Genomic DNA, 24,787 nt, shown 5'->3' on the forward strand with positions numbered 1-24,787 from the left:
CGGGCATTGGTGGTTCATGCCCGTAATCCTAGCTACTCAGGAGGCTGAGGTCTGAGGAACGCAGTTCAAAGCCAGCCTGGGCAGAAAAGTCCGTGAGACTATTATCTCCAGTAAACCACCAAAAAAACTGGAAGTGGCACTGTGGCTCAGTGGTAGAGTGCTTGCCTTGAGTTGAAAAGCTGAGGGACAACACCCAGGCCCAGAGTTCAAGTCCCATGACAGACAAAAAAAATATTATTCTTATTATAAAGGTGATGTACAGAGGGGTTACAGTTACATAAGTCAGGTAAAGAGTACATTTCTTTTTGGACAGGGTTACCCCTTCCCTAGCTCTCTCCCAGTTTTTCCCTCCCATCTACCCGCAAATTGTATTGTTCACTTTCTACATAGTACCAAGTGAGTACCACTGTTGCATTTGTTCACTCTTTGTCCCTCCATTCCATCATCCCTTTTTAATGTTCTTTCTTGAGCTCAAAATTACTGAAGATGCCTTTAGCTGTTATTGCTAGATGTTATTTCCACCTTTAGCCCATCCTACCTTCTCATGCCATCCTACGTCCTCCATGCAGCCAGAAGACTTATACATACTTCCAAATACAATACATACTTATACATATATGCCTCTAACACAAAATATTAAATTAGTACTTTTACTATCATTATTTCCTTCTTATTATTTATTTTCAACTGGCCTACTTTTGTTAGTATCTTGTACATTTAGGCCAGCTCTCTCTTTAAGCATAAATGTTAGCCAAAGTTGTGCCTAAAATATTTTCACTCACTCATTTTCATGTGGCTGCATGGGAAAATACCTTCAAGTATCAAACCATAGTTCATTCTTATCTGTGTGCTATTCAAGATCTTCTACTGTTCCTCTTTGCCTTTTTATCTGTGCTAGGGATAAAAAGAGCTTTGTGCATGCTAGGCAAATGCTCAACTCTTGAGCGGTATACCCAGCTGGACGATTATTCCCTTCATTAGTAGTAGTAGTAGAGGGACCCCTTTCTCTTTCTTTATCTTTTGTCATTGATGTTGTTAGTCTTGGGAACACTCCCTGAACTTCTTAGCTCAAGGCTAGAGCTCTACCACTTTGAACCACAACTCTACTTCCAGTTTTTTGGTAGTTAATTGGAGATAAGAGTCTTACACATTTTCCTGCCAGGGTTGGCTTTTGACTGTGATCCTCAGAGCTCAGCTTCCTGAGTGGCTAGGATTATAGGCCTGAGCCTCCTTGTTTATCTTTTATCTCTTTCCTTCCCTTTCTCCCTTTTTGTTCTGTTTGTTTGCTTGTTTTGAGGGGGTCAGGCAGTATTGGGGCTTAACCTCAGGGCCTGGATGCTCTGTTCCCTGGCTTTTTAAAGTGTTCCCCTCACCCCTCTCTGTTATGGGACTTTAACTCTGGGCCTGGGTGCTCGAGGCTGGCACCCTACCACTTGAGCCACAGCTCCAAGTACAGCATTTTTCTTTTTTTTTCTTTTTGGTTGTGGGGCTTGAACTCTGGGCCTGGGCACTGTCCCTGAGCTCTTCAGCTCAAAGTAAGTGCTCTACGGGAGCCTCAGCACCACTTCCGGTTTTCTGGTGGTTAATTGGAGCTAAGAGCTGGCTTTGAACCTCCATCTCAGATCTCAGCCTCCTGAGTAGCTAGAATTACAGGCATAAGCCACCAGCACCTGGCTTTTTTTTTTTTTTTTTTGGTGGGGGTGGGGAAGGGTAGTTTAGTGGAGATAAAAGTCTAATGCACTTTCCTGCCAGGGGTTGTCTTAGAACCATTATCCTCAGATCTCAGCCTCCTGAGTAGCTAGGATTACAGGTGTGAGCCACTACTGCCCTATTCCTTGGCTTTTTCACTCAAGGCTAGCACTATACCACTTGAGCCAGCCTCCACTTCTAGCTTCTTTCTGGTTAACTAGAGATAAGAGTCTAGTGGGTTCTCCTGACTGGGCTGGCTTCAAGTGTTGATCCTCAGATCTTAGTCTCCAGAGTTGCTAGGATTATAGGCTCAAGTCACCAGTAACTGGCTCTCTCCCTCCCCCCACCCCTCTCTTTAACTAAGACAGGGTTATTTTTTATATTATTTATTTGTTTGTTTGTTTATTGTTGATCATGGGGCCTGAACTCTGAGCCTGGGGAATGTCCCTCAGTTCTTCAGCTCAAGGCAAGCTCTCTACCACTTGAGCCACAGTGCCACTTCCAGCGCTTTTCTGCTTATGCGGTGTTGAGGAATCGATCCCAGGGCCTCATGTATGTGAGGGAAGCACTCTACCACTGAGCCACCTTCCCAGCCCAAGACAGGGTTATATTATACTGCCTAGGCTGACCTAGAATTCCTGGATTCACCTGGATTTACAGGTGTTTACCACAGCATGTGGCTTCTCTCATTTTAATTCATTCATTGACTAAATAATTATTGAAGTTGTTTTTTTTTTTTTTTTGGGTCTGGTCGTGAGGCCTGAACTCTGGGCCTGGGCGCTGTCCCTCAGCTCTTCAGCTCAAGGCTAGTGCTCTACCACTTGAGCAACAGCGCCACTTCCAGCTTTTTTTTTTTTTCTTTTTGTATATGTGGTGCTGAGGAATTGAACCCAGGGCCTCATGCATGCAAGGCAAGCACTCTATCACTGAGCCATCTTCCCAGCCCCTAATTATTGAAGTTTTGATGTATGGAAAGCCTGTCTCAGTAGCAGGAATTGAAATCTTAGGTGCTTGGAGAGGCAGGCCAATACATAAAATGAATCATGTGCTGATGAGAACTATAAACCTAGAGAAAAGATGCCCATTCCCAAGGGAGCAGCAGTTACTGGTCCTCCCTCCTAATTCCACATAGAAAAGTCAGCTCTGTCATCTCTTCCAAGAGAACCTGGGTACTTGGATTTTAATGTGGAGTTGTACCTAAATGTGTGCATGCACACACAGAGACACAGACACACAGAGTAAGAAAGAGTTAGTTGGAGAAGCCAAAATCAGAAATTGTTTGACAGATGGTCTATAGATACCAAATCCTGGGAGGTCAGCCAAGGTAGGGATCAAACTGCCATTTGACAAGTTCAGGGAATAGGCTGCCAGAGCACAAGGGGTTCAGCAGCTTAGATTAAGGAGTTTCAGAGTTAAGTACAAGCTGCCAAAGAACACAATGAAACTTGGTAACAGTCACAAAAAGTCTCCTCTGAACATTCAAATCATCTAGTTTTTCAAGGGGAAGAAAAAAGGGTCAAATTATAAAAAAATTTTTTAAACTTAATATGTGCCACATAAATCTCAAAGTGATACCAGTGGGTTTCAATCTCAGCTGCATAATAGAATCATGTGAGGATTGCATACATGTTTGGGTAATGTATCAATGAAAGACATCAATATATAGTATTCTGGAAGTTTGGCTCCTGGAAAGCTTTTGTAAAATAATAATAATAATAATAATAATAAGGCCAGGCGCCACAGGCTCATACCTGTAATCCTAGCTACTCAGGAGGATGAGATCTGAGGATCAGCGTTCTAAGCCAGCCCAGGCAGAAAAGTCTGTGAGACTCTTATCTCTAATTAGCCACTAGAAAACTGGAAATGGAACTGTGGCTCCAGCAGTACACTTGCTTAAGCTGAAGAGCCGAAGGACAGTGCCCAGGCCCAGAGTTCAAGCCCCACAACCAATAAATAAATAAATAAAATAAAAATAATAAATACAATAATAATAGTAATATGTTTTGGACCTGAAGTGTAACTCAGTGGTAGAATCCATACCTAGCATGCAGAATACCCTGGGTTGGATTTTAACACTGTAGATGGATAGGTAGGTAGATAGACAGATGAAAGATGAATTCTAGTACCAATGTTGCACTCCATGAAATAGGTTTCAGTGCTCTCCAGGTAATTCCAGTGTAGTACTGAGGTTGAGAATTTCGGCCTTAGTTCCACAATCCTGACTTCTCCTTAGCAATGCTCAAAGAGAGAGTGAATAGTGCACAATAGACTGGGTATGGTCCCAAGAGGGGATCAGAGAGGCACAGGAACTCTAGTAATCTGATATCTATCTATCTATCTATCTATCTATCTATCTATCTATCTATCTATCTATCTATCTATCTATCTATCTATCTTATATATCTGCTGGTAGTAGGGCTTGAACTCAAGGTCTTGTGCAGACATTGTGCTCTTGCTTGGCATTTTTGTTCAAGGCTAACAGCCTACAACTTGAGGTACACTATCACTTCCGATTGTTCCTTAGTTAATTGTAGATAAGAGTCTCAGGAAAGAGATCCTCATATCTCAGCCTCCTGAGTAGGTAGTATTACAGGTGTGAGCCACAAGTGCCAGCTAGGATGATCTTTTGATGTTACTGAATTTGCCCAATTTTAGCTGGATACCAGCAGCTCTGGCCTGTAATCTTAGCTACTCAGGAGGCTGAGATCTGAGGATTACAGTTCAAAGAGGGCAGGGAGGGGCTGGGAAAGTAGCTCAGTGGTAGAGCGCTTGCCTTGCATGCATGAGGCCCTGGGTTCGATTCCTCAGCACCACATAAGCAAAAAGAAAAAAGCCGGAAGTGGCGCTGTAGCTCAAGTGGTAGAGTGCTACCCTTGAGCTGAAGAGCTGAGGGACAGCGCTCAGGCCCAGAGTTCAGGCCCACGACCGGACCCCCCCCCCCCCCAAGAAAAAAGAGTGCAGGGAAGTGCATAAGAGTCTGCTCTCCAATTAGCCACCAGAAAAACACAAGTAGAAATGTGGCTCAAAGCATTAGAGCACTAGCCTTGAGCAGAAAGAACTCAGGAATAGTGCCTAGGCATTGAGTTCAAGACCTATTGAGTTCAAGACCTATGACTGCCAAAAAAGAAAAACAAAATAACATCACAGGGACAGCATGCCTAGGCTCTGAGTTCAATCCCTAAAACTCTCTCTCCTCTCTCTCTCTCTCTCTCTCTCTCTCTCTCTCTTACACACATACACACACACACACACACACACACACACACACACACACACAAACACAAAAGAAAGGTTTGAACTCAAAAGAGACAGTGCCAGGTACCAGGTGCAGGGGTCTTGTATCCGTAATTTTAGCTACTCTGGAGAATCTGAGAATTGTGGTTTGAAACCAGCATGAGCAGAAAGTCCATAAGTCTCTTATTTCCAGTTAGCTCTACCACCCAAAAAAAGCTGGAAATAAGCTGTGGTTCAAGTGGTAGAGCCCTAGCTTTATGCAAAACACTTCAAGGATAGCACCCAGTTCCTGAATTTAAGCCCCAGGACCACCATAAATGAGGGATATGACAGTATTAACAGTATTAAACTTTTTTAGACTTTATATTTGTGCCTGCTCTGGGGCTTGAACTCAAGGCCTAGGTGCAGTCCCTTAGTGTTTACTTTTTTTTTTCTTTTTCTGTTTTTTGCCAGTTGTGGGGCCTAAACTCTGGGCCTGGGCGCTGTCCCTCAGCTAGCATGCTGTCAGTTGAGCCACAGCGTCACTTCTGGCTTTTTCTGTTTATGTGGTGCTGAGGAATCAAACCGAGGGCCTCATGCATGCAAGACAAGCTCAGTGGTAGCACTGAGCCACCTTCCCAGCCCCTCCCTTAGCTTTTTCACTGTAGATTCCTGGCTTCCTTCTTTTTTCTATTTCCCCCCTTTCCCCTTTCTTTTCCTTTCCTTTCCTTTCCTTGCCTTGCCGTGTCTTGCCTTTCCCTTTCCCTTTCCCTTTCTTTGTTCTGTCTCTGTCTCTTTCTTTCTGTTGCTGTGGATTGAATCCTAGGCTGAGTGTTCCAATATTGACCTACCTAAAGCTCAACCCTAGATTTTCATTCTTTTCATGTTCAAAGGACAGAGCCATATTTGTAATGTTTACTGTCACTTTCTTGATAAGAGTTTCTAAAACAACCCCAAAGGAGGCCATTTATTTCCCTTTATGAACTGTGTTTGAAAACCATATATCTGTCACCCATGCAGACCATAATGACTAAATATAATCTTAATACTTCACATTTATATAATGTTCTGTACACCATGGCCTGTTCTGAGACATGTCTGTGTATGCAGCCATTTTATAAGTGGAAACCATTAATTGTACCTTTTACAGACAAGGAAGCAGCCTCAGAGCTTAATAACATACAAGATTTAAATAACCAAACTTCATCAGAGTCCATAACTAATTTTTTAATTGAAAGTGTTTATTTTAGCAGGGCACTAGTGGTTCACATCTGTAATACTAACTACCCAGAAGGTTGACATCTGACAATCTAGGTTTGAAACCAGCCCAGGCAGAAAAATCCCTGAGAATCTTATCAAAAAGCCAGAAGTGGAGATTTGTGGCTCAAGTGATAGAATGCCCACCTTGAAGAAAAAAGTCAAGTAAGCGTAAGGTCCTGAAGTCAAGCCCCAGTACTCCCGTGCGTGCATGTGCACACACACACATTTATTTTGAAATGAATGAAGTGTGGATTAATACTTACAAAGAATTTTACGAGGAGGTCTTTGGAAGCATTCACCTGTCTTCCCCAGTACTGACATCCTGCGTGACTGAAACAGCTCACCATTCTGTAGTTAATGGTAACCTGAGGCCATTTAGCAGAAGTTTAAATTTGACTTAATAAAAATAGTATTCTATATATTATGAAGCCTTCATTTCAATAAATACCTTTTAGTATACATACACTGATGTAGTATATAGTTTAGATCATTGGTTGTTAACCATTTAAAAATACATGAGATATGGACTCTTTCAACAGAAAAATACACACATGGGGCTGGGAAGGTGGCTCAGTGGTAGAGTGCTTGCCTTGCATGCATGAGGCCCTGGGTTCGATTCCTCAGCACCACATAAGCAAAAAGAAAAAAGCCGGAAGTGGCACTGTGGCTCAAGTGGTAGAGCACTAGCCTTGAGCTGAAGAGCTGAGGGACAGTGCCCAGGCCCAGAGTTCAAGCCCCACGACTGGACCCCCCCCAAAAAAAGAAAGAAAAATATACACACATACACACACACACACACACACACACACACACACACACACACACACACACACACACACTATCACATAAATGTTCATTATTTCTCAAATTCTCTATACCCATCTCCCAAATGTGGATAGACAGCTAAACTGACTTACAGCAATATTTAAAGAAATGAATTTATTTCAATAAATCTAAAACTTTTTTAACCATCTTTATTTTATGGGAGTTTTTGTTTTTATTTATTTATTTTTGTTGGTTGTGGTGCTTGAACTCTGGGCCTGGGCATTGGCCCTCAGCTCTTCAGCACAAGGTAAGTGCTCTACCACTTGAGCCACAGTGCCACTTCTGGTTTCTGGTGGTTTATTGGAGATAAGAGTTTCACGGATGGGCTGGGAAAGTGGCTCAGTGGTAGAGTGCTTGCCTTGCATGCTTGAGGCCCTGGGTTCAATTCCTCAGGAACACATAAGTAGAAAAAAAAAGCCAGAAGTGGCGCTGTGGCTCAAGTAGTAGAGCGCTAGCCTTGAGCTGAAGAGCTGAGGGACAGCGCCCAGGCGCAGAGTTCAGGCCCCACAACCGGACCCCCCCCCAAAAAAAAAAAGAAAAAAAAGAGTTTCACGGACTTTCCTTCCCAGGCTGGCTTTGAACCATGATCCTCAGCTCTCAGCCTCCTGAGTAGCTAGGATTACAGGCATGAGCCATCAGCACCTAGCAACCATCTTTATTTTAAAATGCTACTTTATTTTTTCTAATTTTTCTTATAGAAACATTTCCTCTCTCACACCCAAATATTTTATTGCTTTTCTATTTCAGGGTCTGAAAGTCTCTTGGTCTCACTACAGTACTTGTTTGCTTAGAGGAAAAGAAAAAAAAAAAAAAAAGCAAAACTTTTTACCTCAAACATTATTGTCTCTTTGAACATGTTTTATCTATGCCTTTGAGCAGTAACTTTCAATTGCGTTTCCCTTTTCAAGTCACCAACCAGAACTTCAGTAATTTGAGGTCATGTTTCTGGAGTCAAGGCCAGGCCACGCTGGGTCACTGAAACCCAGCTAGATATAGAAAGGAAACTGGGAGCTCCTGTTAGTTCTGAGTCAGCTGCCACAAGCCAGGTAATTTAGAGCTTGAGCAGACCAATATAGTGTGAATCAACAAGGCATAGGTCAGAGTGGCAGTCTGGAAGGAGGAAGACATAGGTATTCTAGAAAGCTAGGATCTAGCAGGACACTGATGGCTCATTCCTGTAATCCTAGCTACTCAGGAGGCTGAGATTGGAGGATTGCAGTCTGAAGCAGCCCAGGCAGAAAAGTTTCCCTGAGACTCTTATCTCCAGTTAACAACTCAAAACCTGGAAGTGGAGCTGTGGCTCAAGTATTAGAATGCTAGCATTGAGCAAAAGAGCTAAGGCACAGTGTCCAGGTCCTGGTTTCAAGCCAAACAACTGACCAAAACAAACAAACAAACAATAAATCAAAAGCTAGGCTCCTGGTCTAACCTGCAGGACAGGACACATCTTGAAAGGCAGAGGTAAATCTTAGAGAAGCGTTCTTTTGTCATGGGGCCAGATCCTAGAGTTTAGCTAACTGTAAGAGGAAGTGTCTATCCTGGGATGTCTGAATAGAAACAAGTTTGACACTGACCTGGGATGAGAGATGCCTGGCTGTGTTCCACCCTAAACTAGCTGAAAGATAGAAGGATGATGATATGTTTTCATTCTATTAGCTTCCTAATTTCTGAATGGAGAATTTTTTTCCAGTCGGAAGTCTTGCAGAGATTGTACTGTCACTTAAAGTTTTCTGTGGGCTAATGAATACCCCATATTGTGTGTAACATTGGTTTTTGTTGTTGTTTTACTACATGAAATAGCTTAGAAGCCTGGTTGCTGAAAGAGATTATTGAAACAAACTTGCTCTTGAAGTTATTACATCCTTTTCCTCTTCCTTCTGAATTTGACTATCTTTAAGATAAAGACAGGCTATGATTTCTTCACTCTGCACAACCAAGTATTGGGTCAAAGGAAAGAATAGTGAATGAAGCAGGAGAAAGGACCTGTATTATCCATGACCTTAGACATGGGGTCTTGCTATGTTGTCCGTAGGCTCTGAGTTCTTTTTTTTCTTGGAGGGGGGGTCCGGTTGTGGGGCCTGGACTCTGGGCCTGGGCACTGTCCCTCAGCTCTTCAGCTCAAGGGTAGCACTCTACCACTTGAACCACAGCACCACTTCCAGCTTTTTGCTTTTGGCTTATGTGGTGCTGAGGAATCGAACCCAGGGCCTCAGGCATGCAAGGCAAGCGCTCTACCATTGAGCCAACTTCCCAGCCCGGCTCTGAGTTCTTGAACTCATGTTTTCCTCCTGTCTCAGCCTCCTGAGTGTTTAGACTACGAGTGTGAATCACCATACCAGGCTTGGCTTAGTTTTTCCACAAGAACCATATATACATATATGTATTATTTATCAGAAATTGTGTTGAATGCTCTAAGCAGACTATTTTTCATCAAGAAACTAAAGGTCAGAGAAATGAACTAACTTGACCAGTGTCACAGAATACTTAGTAAGTTTGACACAGTGGCTCATGCCTGAAATCCTACCTGCTAAGAGGCTGAGATTTGAGAGGATTGAGGTTTGAAGGCAGACTGTGTAGGAAAGACTGTGAAATACTTAACTACCCAAAAGTCAGAAATGAAACTGTGGTTTAAGCAGTTGAGTGCTAACCCTAAGCAGAAAATCTCGGAAACAGTGCCCATACCCTGATGAGTTCAAGCCCCAGGACTGGCACACACACAAAAAGCCTGGCACCAGTGGCTCACATCTCTAATCCCAGCTATTCAGGAGGCTGAGATCTGAGGATCACAGTGCAAAGTCAGCATGGACAGAAAGTCTGTGAGACTCTTATAAACACTAAAGGCCAGAAGTAGAGCTGTGGCTCAAGCAGTAGAGCACTGTCCCTGAGCAGAAAATCTCAGGGACAGTGAATTCAAGCCCCAGGACTGGCACAAAACAAACAAACACACAACAACAAAAACCCTGCTCGTTGCAGAATAAAAAGGGAGGGGGGGTTGATCCATGTGTTTTGTGCTTCTGTATTTAAGTGAAGAATTGGCTCCTCTGCTCTGACTAAATCTGGCTTAGGGACACTCTCTGACACTAACTTAATCTATGGGAGACAGATGAATGAGTCACCAGAATTCCATTTCACAAAGGGAGGTATGCCTTCCCAATAAACAAAGAAACAACTGCTGACCAGGCCCCCTCACTGCTTGGTGAGATGAAATCAGAGAGGAGAGGATTGGATAACCTGGAGGCAACTCATATCCCGACAGTAAGGCTTGAAGAAGTAAAAACACCCTGCAGCCAGTAATGGCTAGAATGCTCTTGTCTGACAAATGTAGTGCATTCTGAACAGTGCAAGATAAACACTGTTGAAATGTTTTCCTCTTTTCATTTTCTAGACTCCAGGCTACTGTGGGCAGATGACTCCTCCCTTATTTACATTATCTTAGTTGCTATACTTTCCAGGATTAAGGTATCTCTAAAATCACTCAGCCTAGGGTGGTTTTAGCTGTCAAGGTAGCTTTATAAAAATCAAGAGCTACTCCTCTGACCATCACCTTGACAATAAAATTAAGTTAAAAAAAATTAAAAGTCATTAAAATTCACCCCTTCAAATGACTTACCTTTTGCAATGCCATAATCTGATTCTTTGTATATTGATTTTTGGTCGTGATTGTCTCTAAATTCTGAAGGAGGGATTAAAATGAGCAGGAAGTTCACCTTTCTCATATACTTTTCTGCAAATGTGACATATTTCACACATTCAAACAATAATCAAATGGAGAAGAAAACACCATTTTAGCTCTAACCTGTCCCAGCCTCACAAAGAGATAATGGATGGAAAGATTGCAGGGAGAAATTCACACTTGATTCTTTCTTCAGGCACTAATAGGCTTTCTCTTGTCTCTCTCAGAAAAGAAAGGATTCATCCCACTCTCTGTGCATTAAAGAGCTTTGTAATGAAGCCAGTTACTGCTACAGGGAGCCCTGGAATTTTCAAGTAATGTGTTTTCAATCAGGAAGTCCTGCTTCATGGGTGTGCAAGGTCATCATTTCACAGTAGGGCATGGTATGGTGACATGAGTCAGAGAAACTCTATAGAGTCTTTTTTTAAATTAGCCATTTTTTGTCTAGTGCAGCTTGCCTACCCGGAGAATTATTGCATTTGAAAGTATCTTGGAATTCTTAAAAATGCTATAAAAATATACACTGTTATTTTAGCAAAGTGGTGGGCAGTCAGTGAAAAAAAGGTGTGCCTTTGGTACATATATTTCTTCAAAGAACAAAGGTTAAGCACCGATGTTTAATGAGCACTTACTGTGTGCCCTGCACTGTTAAAATGCATATTTCATGATGGTACTGCTGGCTCATGTCTGCAATCCTAGTTACTCAGGAGGCTAAGATATGAGGATGGCTGTTCAAAGCCAGCCTGGCAGAAAAGTCTGTGAGACTCTTATTTCCAGTTAACCTATCCAAAAATCTGGAAGTGAAGCTGTGGCTTAAGTGGTAAAGTGCTAGCCTTGAGTACAAAAGCTCAGTCCTAGGACTGGCACAGAAAGCAACAAAAAACCATGGTTCACATGTATTAACTTACCTAATCCTCATAATATCTTAATTATGCAAATATAACTATCTTCATTTTACAGAAACACTGACTCACAGGAAAGCTAAACATGTTGCTGAAGTTGATCCTAAATTCATATCCCAGCAATAAGGTAAAATCAGGATTCAAATCCAGGTACTACACTGCTGGTGGTACTGTCTTCCATCCTAGTCTGTTTTTAATGCTATAGCAAAACACTTTAGACTAGGCAATTTCTAAACCACAGAAATGTAGTGCTCAAGAGCTCATGAGCATGAGAAGCTCAAAGTCAAGGCACCAGAGGATTTGGTATCTGGTGGAGAGTCCATTCAGCTTCAAAGATGGTACCTTCATCTTGAATCCTCACATGGAAAAGGGGTAAAAATGATATAAGGGGGCTGGGAATATGGTTTAGTGGTAGAGTGCTTACCTTGCATGCATGAAGCCCTGGGTTGGATTCCTCAGTCCCACATAAACAGAAAAAGCTGAAAGTGGCACTGTGGATCAAGAGGTAGGGTGCTAACTTTGAGCAAAAGAAGCTCAGGAAGTTCAGGGACAGTGCCAGGCCCTGAGTTCAAGCCCCAGGACTGGCAAAAAACAAATAACAACAACAAACAAACAAACAAAACCCAAAAACTACATAAGGAGCTGAGTCATCAAATCCTTTTATAAGGATACTAATCCCATTTATGAAGGTGGAACTTCATGATCTAGTTTCTTCTTTCCTTCCTTCCTTCCTTCCTTCCTTCCTTCCTTCCTTCCTTCCTTCCTTCCTTCCTTCCTTCCTTCCTTCTTCCCTTCCTTCCTTCCTTCCTTCCTTTCTTTGGGGGGAGGCAGTACAGGCTCTTGCTGGGTATTTAACCATGTTGGTTTCTTCTCTTCCATCTTTTTTTTTTGTGGGGGGGGGTTGGTTGTGGAGCTTGAACTCTAGGCCTGGACGCTGTCCCTGAGCTCTTCATCTCAAGGCAAAGTGCTCTACCACTTGAGCCACAGTGCCACTTCCAGTTTTTTGGTGGTTCAATGGAGATAAGAGTCTCATGGATTTTCCTGCTCAGGCTAGTTTTGAGCTGCGATCCTCAGATTTCATCCTCCTTAGTAGCTAGGATTACAGATGTGAGCCACCAGCACCCAGCACTCTCTTCCATCTTTTAGGGTGTGTAGGGTGTGTGTGTGTGTGTGTGTGTGTATGTGTGTGAGTGTGTGTGTGTATGCGTGCACCCATACTGGGCTTGAACACAGTGCTCTTAGCTTTATCATTCAAGGTTTTTTGCCTTAATAAAAAAATATTTTGGGCTGGGAAGGGCTCAGTGCTAGAGATCTTGCCTTGCATGCTTGAGGCCCTGGGTTCAATTCCTCAGCACCACATAAGTAGAAAAAAAAAAGCCGGAAGTGGCGCTGTGGCTCAAGTGGTAGAGTGCTAGGCTTGAGCTGAAGAGCTGAGGGACAGTGCCCAGGCCCAGAAAGAAGGAAGGAAGGAAAAAAAGAAGCTGTTACATTTCAGGAAGAGATTAGTGAAAATAAAGATACACCTTTTTCTCCAGCCGCATGACTGACAAAAACAACAACAACAACAACAACAAAAACTGATCAAAGCAAGAGTTATCAATGAATTGTACAGAATTCATGAAATAGTGTATGATGATTGTATACATAGTCTCAGCCCAATACCAGATACAAAATAATACTAAGTTTACACTGGATAATCCTGGCAGACAATGCATTACCTAGTGATAAAAGCTAAGGTCCCAGTAATTGGAGAAATGGACATGGTATTCCTCTTGATATACCTAGCAGCATATAATAGCACTTTTCTGGTATTTTTGTTGAAAGTACGTTATCTAAGGCTAGGGGTGTCCCTCAGTGGTTACCATGCACAAAGCCCAGCGTTTGCTTAGGATACATAGGAACTTGGTTCCTGCACTGCAAAAAGGAAGCAGACAGCAAAGAGAACATAATCTTGGGGCTGAGGGTTTAGTTCATTTGAAGAGGATGTGGTTAGTATATGCAAGATCTGAGAGTTAATCAACAAAACAACAACAAAATAACCTATATATAATTATAAGGAAACCACACAGGTTACTAAGTTGACATAAATTCTTCAAAATAAATGTCTTATACCTTTTAAAAACATTAAAGTTATGACATGCTCTTCAACAAATGGCACCAGACAAAAACTGGCTATATACATGCAGAAGACTAACACTACACCCCTTTCACAAAGATATAAATATCACAAAGATATAATAACTATCACCTTTTTTTTTGAGTTGTAAAAATATCAACTCCAAATGGATAATTGATCTAATGAGAGGCCTGAAACCTTAAAATAACTACAGAAAAACAGGGAAATCTCTCAAAAACACAAGAATAGGTAATGATTTCCTGAAGAGGACTCCAGTTGCCCAGGAAATAAGAGCAAGCATTGACAAATGTGCATCAAATGTAAAGTTTCTGCACATCAAAAGAAACAATTACCGTAATCAAGAGAAACCTATAATCTTCCCTAGCTATTCAATGGATAAATGATTAATATCCAGAATATACAAAGAACTGAAAAAAATTAAACAACTAGTTGAATTATTAAGTGGGAAAACAAATTGAATGGACAGTTCTCAGCAGAAACACAAGTGGCTAATAAATAATAAAAATATGTTGGGCACTGGTGGCACACTACTGTAATCCTGGCTACTCAGGAGGCTCAGATCTGAGACAACCCTGGTAGGAAAGTCCTTGTGACTCTTATCTCCAATTAGCCATCAGAAAAACAGAAGTGGTGCTGTGCCTCAAAGTGGTAGAGTGCTAGCATTGAGTACAAAAGCTCAGGGATGGTGCACAGGCCCTAAATTCAAGGCCTGTAACCAATGAAAGCAAGCAAGCAAACAAGCAAGCAAGCAAGAAAGAAAGAGAAAGAAAGAATCTCAACACTAGGCTTGAGCACAAAATTCAGGAACAGAACCAATAAAAAGCCCCAAGACTGGCAATACAAAAAGAAAAAAAAAGAGGAAGAATAGCAATAAATAAATCATATACTTATCTAGTCTTACTGTGTAGCCCAAGTGGGCCTCAAATCTGAGATTTTTCTGCCTCATCTTTCTTTTTTTGGGGGGGTCCAGTCGTGGGGCCTGAACTCTGGGCCTGGGCGCTGTCCCTCAGCTCTTCAGCTCAAGGCTAGCGCTCTACCACTTGAGCCACAGCGCCACTTCCAGCTTTTTTTTTTTTTTTCCTGCTTATATGGTGCTGAGAAATCGAACCCAGGGCCTCAGGCATGCAAGGCAAGTGCTCCACCACTGAGCCACCTTCTCAGCCCTTATGTTCAAATTTTGTTTAAAAAAATTTTTTTATTTTGGTCTGTCGTGGGGCCTGAACTCTGGGCCTGGGTGCTGTCCCTCAGCTCTTCAGCTCAAGGCTAGCACTCTACCATTTGAGCCACATCATCCACTTCCAGCTTTTTCTGCTTATGTGATGCATGAGGAATCGGCTCAGTGGTAGATAAGGGGCTAGGAATATGGCTCAGTGGTAGAGTGCTCGCCTCATATACATGAGGCCCTGGGTTCGATTCCTTAGTACCATATAAACAGGAAAAGCCGGAGTTTATTAGGAAGGGAATACACTTTCAATAGTCTGAAAGTGGGCCATCTTTAGCTTGAGAATGACAATGACTTTTACCCCCATACAAGTTTGTCCCCTTGCTAGGAACAGCTCAAGAGGCAGATTCAGCTGGCTCATGCCTGTAATCCTAGCTGAGATCTGAGGATCACAGTTCAAAGCTAGCCCGGGCAGGAAACTCTGAGACTCTTATCTTCCACCAGAAAACTGGAAGTGGTGCTGTAGCTCAAATGCCTTGAGCTGAAAAGCTGAGGGACAGCTTCCAGGCCCAGAGTTCAAGCCCCACAACTGACCAAAAAAAAAAAAAAGAGGCAGATTCATTGTCTCTAAGAGACCTCTAGGCCAGGGTTTACTGGACTGTGTGGGCAAATTAAAGATCTAAAATTTTAAGGACTATTCCAGGACTCACTTTAGGTTGGAATGAAGCCTATCATTAATCCTTAGGTGAGTGGAATATTCAAAGAACTCATCTTGTGATATTCCACCTTGACTTGTGGCAGCATAAGCTGGTTGAAAAGCTTACAGTTTTCTGAGACCTTCTGATGCCATCTTCCATTTTAGGTTTCCTTTACACTTCTTCATCATGGTTAGCTACCTATCAGTAACAATGTTCTTATTTTTTGCGGGGAGGGGAATTAGGTTTGAACTCTTGTACTTTATGAAAGTAGTCTACTGCTGGAGCTACACTCCTACACTCCCAATCCTCTTACATTTAAAAAATAATTTTATTGGTACTATTAATGTGTTGTACAGAGGGGCTACCATTTCATTAGTCAGGTGATGCATATATATGCATATATATACATATATATTTTTATATATATATATGGACAGTGTCATCACCTGGGAACTTGTGAGAAATGAAAATTCTCTGTCTGGGAAATCAGAACCTGTAGAAGGCTTAGGTTAACAAGCCTTCCAGGTGATTTTGGTGCTCATTAAGCTCTGAGACCCACTGCTCTACAGAACCATTTGCATCAGTGTTACAGAGTACATGAGGAAGAATAGCTTTGCACAGAGTCCCCAGATGAGTAGTACATTGTGGCAGCTATTATAAGGATAATATTGTGTGTGTGTGTGTGTGTGTGTGTGTGTGTGTGTGTGTGTGTGCAGGCGTGCTTGGGTTTGAACTCAGGGTCTGGGCGCTGTCCCTGAGCTGCTTTTGCTCAAGGCTAAATAACACTTTACACTTGAACCATTGTTATATTTTCAGCTTTTTTGGTGATTAATTGGAGATAATAGTCTCACGGACTTTCCTGCTCAGGCTGGATTTGAACCAAGATCCTCATCTATCAGCCCTGAGTAGCTAGGATTACAGGCACAAGCCACTGGCACCTTGCTACAAGGACCAGTATTCTATGTAGCTAGTTTTCTTCAAAGGCATGGTCTGTGAAATGATTGGCTGCTTGGGTAAATTAGTTCATCTTGTAAGCTTCACTTTCCTTATTTGCAAAGTGGGCATAAAAAAAAACAGTCCTTCATCTGGTTATTGTGAGGCTCGATTCCATAAATTAGAAGACTATCTGATTATATGTTATATTTGAAAGGCAATCTGAATGTATTATGAAAGGACAATCATCTCAGGTTCATTTCATAAAAGTGATAGTCTGCCTATTGTTAGTTTTTAAAGACGTTGAGTAAGAAGCACACACGTGGTACTCAGGTAGGGGGTAGGTTTATTCATCGTACCAGCTGGCACCAGGCCATGTTGGCACTCCACACGGCTGGGAGAAACCATCTGGCCCTGGCGGAGGCCTTATCTAGGGTAGGCCCAGTGAAAGGTGTGGCCATATCGAATCCAGATGTGACCTCAGCAGACACAGATGTGACCTCTTCCAGGTGTGCCAGTTGCCTAGGTAACATGCAGGGACTGGGCTGAGACTTTGCTTGGAAGAGGGTGGAGTCTGCATCCAGGAGCGGACCTTACACTTATGTATTTTGCGTATTCAAAATTTACCCCTTTAACCCCCATTCCAAAATTCTTCTGCAATTTTTGTGTGTATGCACACACGCATGCACGCCTGCACCCATGTGTCCATGTGTGCTTGTCCTAGGGCTTGAACTCAGGTCCCTGGTCTATTTAGCTGCTTTACTCTGACTGGCGCTCTACCACTTGAACCAAAGCTCCACTTCTTTTTGTTGTTCTGTTTTGTTGCTCTGTTCTGTGCCCATGTGCCCATTTGTGCTTGAACTCAGAGCCTGGGCTTGGGTCCATTAGTTGTTTCACTTAAGGCTAGCACTCTACCACTTGAACCACTGCTCCACTTCTGGCTTTTTTGGTGGTTGATTGGAGATAAGTCTCACTTTGTCTGGGCTGGCTTCAAATCATGATCCTAGCCTCCGGAGTAGCTAGGATTTCAGGCATGAGCCACTAGGTCCCAGCTCTGTTGGTAAAAAGGAGAGAACCATGGACTTTGTCAGAGCTACCTTCAAACCAGGATCCTCAAGATTTTGAGCCTCCCAAGTCAGTAGGATTACTGGCATGAACTACCAAGGTCTAGCTTTTTCTGCTCTTTTGATATTCTCTGAACAGATTGCCAGATTTAAGAGGCAAGTAGAATCTTGACTACAAGATTTGACTCTTTCCCTGAATCAAGGTCAAGAGACAGGAGTTGTCCATACTAAGCCCTACGGGCAAATCTGGGCCTAGATCTGAGACAAGACTGTTATCTTGATCTTTCCTGGTATTTTTAGCCATAGCTGTAGCGTATGAAATGCTTAATGCATTATTTTGCTACATCTTATTAAGACACTTAAGGGCCACATTAAAAAGTCTTCCCTCTATTTTCCTGTGTTCCAGGGTTGCCCTCCAAAGGTTCATAATATACATTGCTTTAAACTACTCGGGTGAATGTGACCTTTTCTGCCGGACTTAAAACCCTCCATTTCCTAGATAGCTTTATCAACATAGGTGAGTTTAGCGTGCACACAGCTGAAGCCCCCGGCTGCATTTTCACGTCTGACTAGGGCAGCAACCTGCAGACAACCAAATTCAGAAAGGCTACGGAGCTCCCTCCTTCCTGACATGAATAACTACACCAGGAATCTGGATCTGCAAAAGGCAGCGCGCCGCTGCAGCGAACCGGCTCGGGTTCGCGCCACCTGGAAGAAGGGCGGAGAGGCTACAAGCCTCGAGGCAGGAGAAAGGCAGCCTCCTTGTGACGTCAAATCAGCGGACTCCGGCCCCGGCTTCAGGCCGGTTCCGGTTCCCCGGCTTTCTGGGCGCGAGCGTGCGCGAGCGCGGCTGCGTACTGCGCGTGCTCCGCGGAGGGACGCGAAGGAGAAGGTTGGCCCGGGGCTGGCGGAGGCGGCGCGTGATTGGCTGGGGCCGCTCTGGGGGGTTCCCCGGCCCTGTCGGCAGGGGTAAAACAATAAGAGGGGGCGGCGGCAAAGGGGGCGGGACGTCCGTGTTCCTCGTCGTTCGCCGCACTGCTTGGCGCCCGGGAAGCGGTGGTTGTGGAGGGGGAAGACCGGCTCGCGGCTCTCCGGCTTCTGAGGCTTTTGGGGTTTGTCGGAGGAAGAAGGCGGCGCGAGCCCGGAGAACCCCGCCGCGGCCGACCCTCGGCGACTCTCCTGCTGACCTCCGCGAGCCTTACCCGCCGCCGCTGTTGGTTGGAGGTGTGTACGGGGGCCGGGCGGGGAGGTCGGTGTGGCGGTCGGAAGGGGACATTCCCCGCGCGCGCGCGCGCGCGCGCGAGCGTCGCGGCTCGCGGTAACCGTCCGGAGCCCGAGCTCCGGTGTCGGAGACGCTGCTGCGGCGGAGACGGAGATATTGTTCTAGCCGTCGGCTGCCTACGCCGCCGAGGGTGCGTGCGCGAGAAGCCGAGCCTCTCCTCCGAGGTGAGCGCCGGGGAGGCTGCGTGGGAAGGGAGGTGGCCGCGCCGGCGCGCGCGGTGCGGTCCGGGGCCGCCGGGGGAGGGGGGTACAGGTGGGGCCGGGGCTCGGTGTGGGGAGACCCGGGTGGCGAAGCAAGGAGGAGGAGGACGCGGAGCTCCCGAAGCGGCGCCGGTGGAGCCTTCCACGGGGAGCGGAGCCGCGGGCTTCCCGGGGAAGATGTGCCCAGGTGCGGAGCCCACCTGCCTCGCCTGCGGTTCGTGTTGGCCGTGGCCTTCCGAGTGGGGACGCGGTGGCCGCCCCGCCCGTGGGGGAGGGGAAGGAGGCCGCGGCGGCGGCGGCCGCGGGAGCGGCGGGATCGACGCAGAGGCGAAAGTAGCGGCCTCCGGGCACCATTTCCGCGCACGGAAACGGAATCTGGGTTTGAAGGCAGCCGCCGCTTCCCTCACCCGATGCTCAGCGTTCGGGTACTCGGGTTATCTCGTGCGCCTCCTTCGTCCCCCCCCCCCCCCTTTTATTCAGGTGGTTTCCTGCTGACCCTATGCCTGAGTGCTTTAGGGAATGGATTTTTTTTCTCTCACACCCCATTTTTTTTGGGGGGGGAAGAACAGGGAATACAGATTTCTTAGATTGCGTGAATTTTGTTAGTCGAATCTGATCGAATTTTTCTTGCTTCTCTAAAATCATACTACTAAAGATGGCCCTATGCTGCTTTAGTTCTCCGCATAGACCGATTTCCCTCCCCCCCCCCCAAGACAACTAATTTATTTTAACGGAGTTTTGGGGACTCTGCCCTCTTTAAAAACCACACGTGCATCGAAGCTGGGATGAGAAAGTTGTCACTTCCTGTGAAGTTGGGGTGAGATACAGATTTTAGGTTCAAGGCATCGTACCTCGGACTATGTTAGCATTGTAAGTACCTGGTTCTAGGAGTCATTAGAGTTTCTACACTGGAAGAAGATAGTAATTCCTTGACCAGCTCCATATTTGGCAGTTAAAATAACCCTAGGCATGTGGACCAAAATTTCTAAGTAAACACTAGACTTTGCCAAATCCACTGGTCCTTTTGTTATCCAAGACTCTTGGTCTTCAAAAATAGAAGAGGTACGTATGATCAGCTTGAACTTTAGTATCAAATTATGTATAGTTTCTTTGGTTACATTGCCTTGTACTATGCATGATTTAGCCTCTACAAATTATGAAAAATGGTCCAGGAATTGTAGGGAGGATGAGTCCTCCCAGATGGTTCAGATTGTTGAACATTCTGGGCTGAAATATTAGTGGTGGAGAACAAGCATCAAGAACACAGGGGCTGGCTGGCAATGTGGCTTAGTGGTAGAGTGCTTGCCTAGGAGGCATGAAGTCTTGGGTTCGATTCCTCAGCACCACATAAACAGAAAAAGCCAGATGTGCTGTGGCAAAGGGATAGAGTGCTACTTTTGAGCAAAGGAAGCTAGAGTACAGTGCCCAGATCCTGAGTCCAAGCCCCAGGGACTGGTGGCTCACACCTGTAATCCTAGCTACCCAGGAAGTTGAGATCTGAGGGTCAGGGTTCAAATCCAGACTGCATGGAAGTTGTGAGACCAACAAAAGCTGGAAGCAGAATTGTGGCTCCAGTGGTAAAACAGGGCCCGAGCAGAAAAGCTCAGACAATACTAAGGTACTGAATTCTAGCACCAAGACCAACACTAAAAGAAAAAAAATATACAGAAATATCACTTGATAATTTAACAGTGAGCTAGATAGACTAATGTAGGTGTAGTAGGAAAATGTTGGGATTGTTCTAGCATGAAGTATTTGTTATCTATATTTGTATGAGATATTAAAAATCAAAGTTTTAGTAACAATTTATAACCAGAGTTTTTATTTGAGTGTATGTAGTACTGAGATTTAAACTCAGGGCTTCTTCTGAGCTCACTGAACTTTGTCATTGAAGGCTGGTGGTGTTGCTCTCCCACATTAGCCACACTAACAATTCCTCTTTACAGCTTCTACATGCTGCAAAATTATTTTTCATTATAAAGGATTGAAACATAACCAGCTACTGGTGGTTCACACCTGTAATCCTATTTACTCAGGAGGCTGAGATCTGAGGATAATGGTTCAAAGCCAGCCAGGGCAGGAAAGTCCATGAGACTCTAATTTCTAATTAATCACAGAAAGAGCTAGAACTGACAATGTGGCTTAAGTGGTAAGAGGGCTATCCTTGAGTGAAAGGAGCCAGGACAGCACCCAGGGCCAAAGTTCAAAAACCAGGACTAGCAAAAAAAAAAAAGGAATTTTTTTGTTTTTTTGTGCTAGTCCTGGGGCTTGAACACAGGGCCTGGGCACTGTCCCTGAGCTTCCTTTGCTCAAGGCTAACACTCTACCACTTGAGACACAGCACCTCTTCTCACCTTTTCTGTTTATTGTGGTATTGGGGAATTGAACCCAGGGCTTCATGCATGCTAGGCAAGCACTCTACCACTAAGCCAATTCTAGCCCTTTCCTCCTCCTCCCCCCATTGTTATAAAGGTGATGTACAGAGGAACACATAAGTCAAAGACTACATTTCTTGCCGGGCGCTGGTGGCTCACGCCTGTAATCCTAGCTACTCAGGAGGCTGAGATCTGAGAATCGCGGTTCAAAGCCAGCCCGGGCAGGAGAGACCGTGAGACTCCTATCTCCAATAAACCACCAGAAAACCGGAAGTGGCGCTGTAGCTCAAGTGGTAGAGCGCTCGCCTTGAGCTGAAGAGCTGAAGGACAGCACCCAGGCCCAGAGTTCAAGCCCCATGGCCGACCAAAAAAAAAAAAAGACTACATTTCTTTTTTTTTGCCAGTCCTGGGGCTTGAACTCAGGTCTGGGCACTGTCCCTGAGCTTCTTTGGCTCAAGGCTAGTACTCTACCACTTGAGCCACAGTGCCACTTCGAGCTTTTTCTGTTTATGTGGTACTGGGCTTTATGCATGGTAGGCACTCTATTACTCTAACCACATTCCCAGCCCCTGAAATACAGTTTTCTATTGCCTTAGAGGGCCTTTATTTTCAACATGTATTTATGTTGGATGGGAGAACTACCAGACAGTGCTTTTGTATGGGCTGTTCCTGAGACTTGAACTCAAGGCCTGGGCACTGTGAACTTTTGTGCTCAAGGCTAGGGCTCTGCCATTGAGTCAGCTCCAATTCTGCTTTTTGGTGGTTAGTTGGAAACAGTTTTCATGAATTTTTCCTGCCTGGGCTGGTGTTGAACTGTAATACTCAGCTCTCTCTGCTGCTTAAGTAGCTAGGAATAGTGGCATGAGCCATTGGTACTTGGCTCCCTGAGCTTTTGTGCTCAAGGCTAGAGCTTTACCATGTGAGCCACAGTGTCACTTGTCACTTCCAGCCTTTCTTGTGATTAATTGGAGATACGAATTTGGAGGACTTTCTTGCTTGGGCTGGCTTCTAACCTTGATCCTCAGATCTCACCCTCCTAAGATTACAGATGTGAGCTACCAGCACCTGTGCTTTATTTTTTATTTTTATTTTGTCAGTTATGGGGCTTGAGCTCTGGGCCTGGGCATTGTCCCTCAGCTCTTCAGCTCAAGCCTAGTGCTCTACCACTTGAGCCACAGCACCACTTCCAGTTTTTTGAATGGCTAATTGGAGATAAGAATCTCATGGACTTTTCTGCCTGGGCTGGCTTTGAACCTTACAGGTGTGAGCCACCAGTGCCTGGCTTTGTATTTTTGTTTGGCAGTACTGGGAGCTGAACTCAGGGCCTTGAGCTTGCCACTCAGGTGGCAAGCCTCCCTCCATGCTTAGTTTTGAAAAGCACAAACCTAAGGATTGCTTAAGAATTTATATTTATTTTAATTGACAAACAAGTAGTCATTCTGTGGTAGTCATTGCATAGTTGATAAGACAGATTGCTTTTTCTTCCAGAAACCTTGGCAATAGGTTCAGTTTCTTATGTCTCAGCTCATTTTAATCTTCTAGTTTCTAAGTATTCTACTTTGAAGTCATAAATTTTGTTAGGAATGACTGCTTCCTATTACATTACTATTCTGTTCCTTTAAACTTTTTACCTTTTTTTTTCTTTCTTGATTTATTTGGCTATTCTTCCATTGCAGTTGGTGGAAACCAGATGTAAATAATGCTTCACTGGAAGCAGGAGACTCAATTTCACACCCTCTTTCTGTAACTGAGGACTAGGCTCTGTATCAGTTTCCTTTTCTGTAATAAAGCTAATACCCTATCTATGTCTAGGCAGTAATGACTTACATGCTATTTTTTGTGAGACAGCATTTCCTTTTTCCTATCCTGGGGCTTGAACTCAGGGCTTTTGGGGCCTGTCCCTAATCTTTTCTAAATGCCAGCCCTATAGTTTTAGCCACAGCTCCACTTCTGGCATTTTTAGGGACTAATTGGAGATAAGAATGTCATGTACTTTTTTTTCCTGGGCTGGCTTTCAATTCTGGTCCTCAGATCTCAGCCTCCTGAGTAGCTAGGATCACAAGAATGAGCTACCAATGCCAGGCCTGAAACTTTATTTCCAGTTAATCACCAAAAAGCTAGAAGTGGAGCTGTGTCTCTAGTGGTAGAGCACCAGCCTTGAGTGACCACACCTAGGGAGTTCAAGGGAGTGCCAGTACACACATCACATGCACACACGATATTTACTTTTCTAATTGTTGAAGTTATTTTAAGTAAAGACCATCAGAAAATTTGAAATGTTCCAATAGTAATATGGGGCTGGCAGTAATATGGTGCTGGCAACTGAAAATGGTTATCATCTTTGATTCTGAACATGCATATTAACCTGCCTCCTGAGCTGTGAGTGAGCCCCTCCAAAGGGAATGTAAAAGTAAGCATCTTACGCAGATACAAGCTAATAGCACAGGTGTATTCTTTGTTGCAAAAAGTTTCTGGTGAAAAATGCTACAACCACCAGTGCTGGTGGCTTATGCCTGCAATCCTAGCTACTCAGGCTAAGATCTGAGGATCATGGTTCAAAGCCAACTCAGATAGAAAAGTCCCAGGAGACTCTTAATCTCCAGTTAACCACTCAAAGACTTAAAGTGGAGCTGTGACTTTAAAGTGGTGGAGCTGTAGCCTGAGCAAAAGACCTTAGGGACAGCCCCCAAGCCCTGAGTTCAAGTCCTATAACCACAACAAAAAAATACTGCAACCCATTTTTAATTTTTTTTTATTGTGAAAATACTGTACAGAGGGGTTACAATTACATGGGCAAGATAATGAGTACATTTCTTTCTTTCCTTTTTTTTGTTTTGGGGTCCAGTTGTGGGACCTGAACTCTGGGCATGGGCGCTGTCCCTGAGCTTTTCAGCTCAAGGCTAGCACTCTACCACTTGAGCCACAGTGCCACTTCCTGCTTTTTCTTTTTGTTTATGTGGTGCTGAGGAATCGAACCCAGGGCCTCAGGCATGCAAGGCAAGCGCTCTACCACTGAGCCACCTTCCCAGCCCCAATGAGTACATTTCTTGTCAAGCATTGTGGCCTCCTCCTTGGTTTCCCCTTCCCATCCCTTCACATCCTCCACCCCCCCCCCCCCCCATTCAACAGCAGCCCATTTTTAAAAAATATTTTTGGTCAGGCGCCAGCAGGAGGCTATTTGATGATCATGGTTCAAAGCCAGCCTGGGCAGGAAAGTCTGTGAGGCTCATCTCCAATAAACCAGTAGAATACCGGAAGTGGTGCTGGTGCTCAAGCGGTAGAGTGCTTACTTTGAGCTGAAGATCTGAGGGACAGCGCCCAGGCCCAGAGTTTAAGTCCCTCGACCGACCAAAAAAAAATTTTTTTTGTCCTAG

At 44.3% G+C, this 24,787-nt stretch overlaps 1 protein-coding gene across 5 annotated transcripts in view; it reads left to right on the forward strand.

Moving 5' to 3' along the window:
- G3bp2 (G3BP stress granule assembly factor 2) overlaps positions 1–24,787 on the forward strand; it is an 89,823-nt gene that overhangs the window by 34,927 nt on the left and 30,109 nt on the right. Inside the window, exon 1 of one of the 5 annotated variants that reach the window (XM_070012870.1) lies at positions 18,571–18,780. The exons of 1 other annotated variant lie outside the window; for it this stretch is intronic. The gene's annotated coding sequence lies outside the window, so the exon portion shown is untranslated. Of the gene's footprint in view, positions 1–18,570; positions 18,781–18,899; positions 19,003–19,143; positions 19,226–24,787 lie in introns of those variants that run through there. 3 more of the 5 variants (XM_070012874.1, XM_070012871.1, XM_070012872.1) reach the window with 3 other exon arrangements.

The sequence above is a fragment of the Dipodomys merriami genome, unplaced genomic scaffold (genome assembly GCF_024711535.1).
Source record: "Dipodomys merriami isolate MVZ:Mamm:240054 unplaced genomic scaffold, mDipMer1.0.p SCAF_9, whole genome shotgun sequence".
In the NCBI taxonomy this organism is placed as follows: domain Eukaryota; kingdom Metazoa; phylum Chordata; class Mammalia; order Rodentia; family Heteromyidae; genus Dipodomys; species Dipodomys merriami.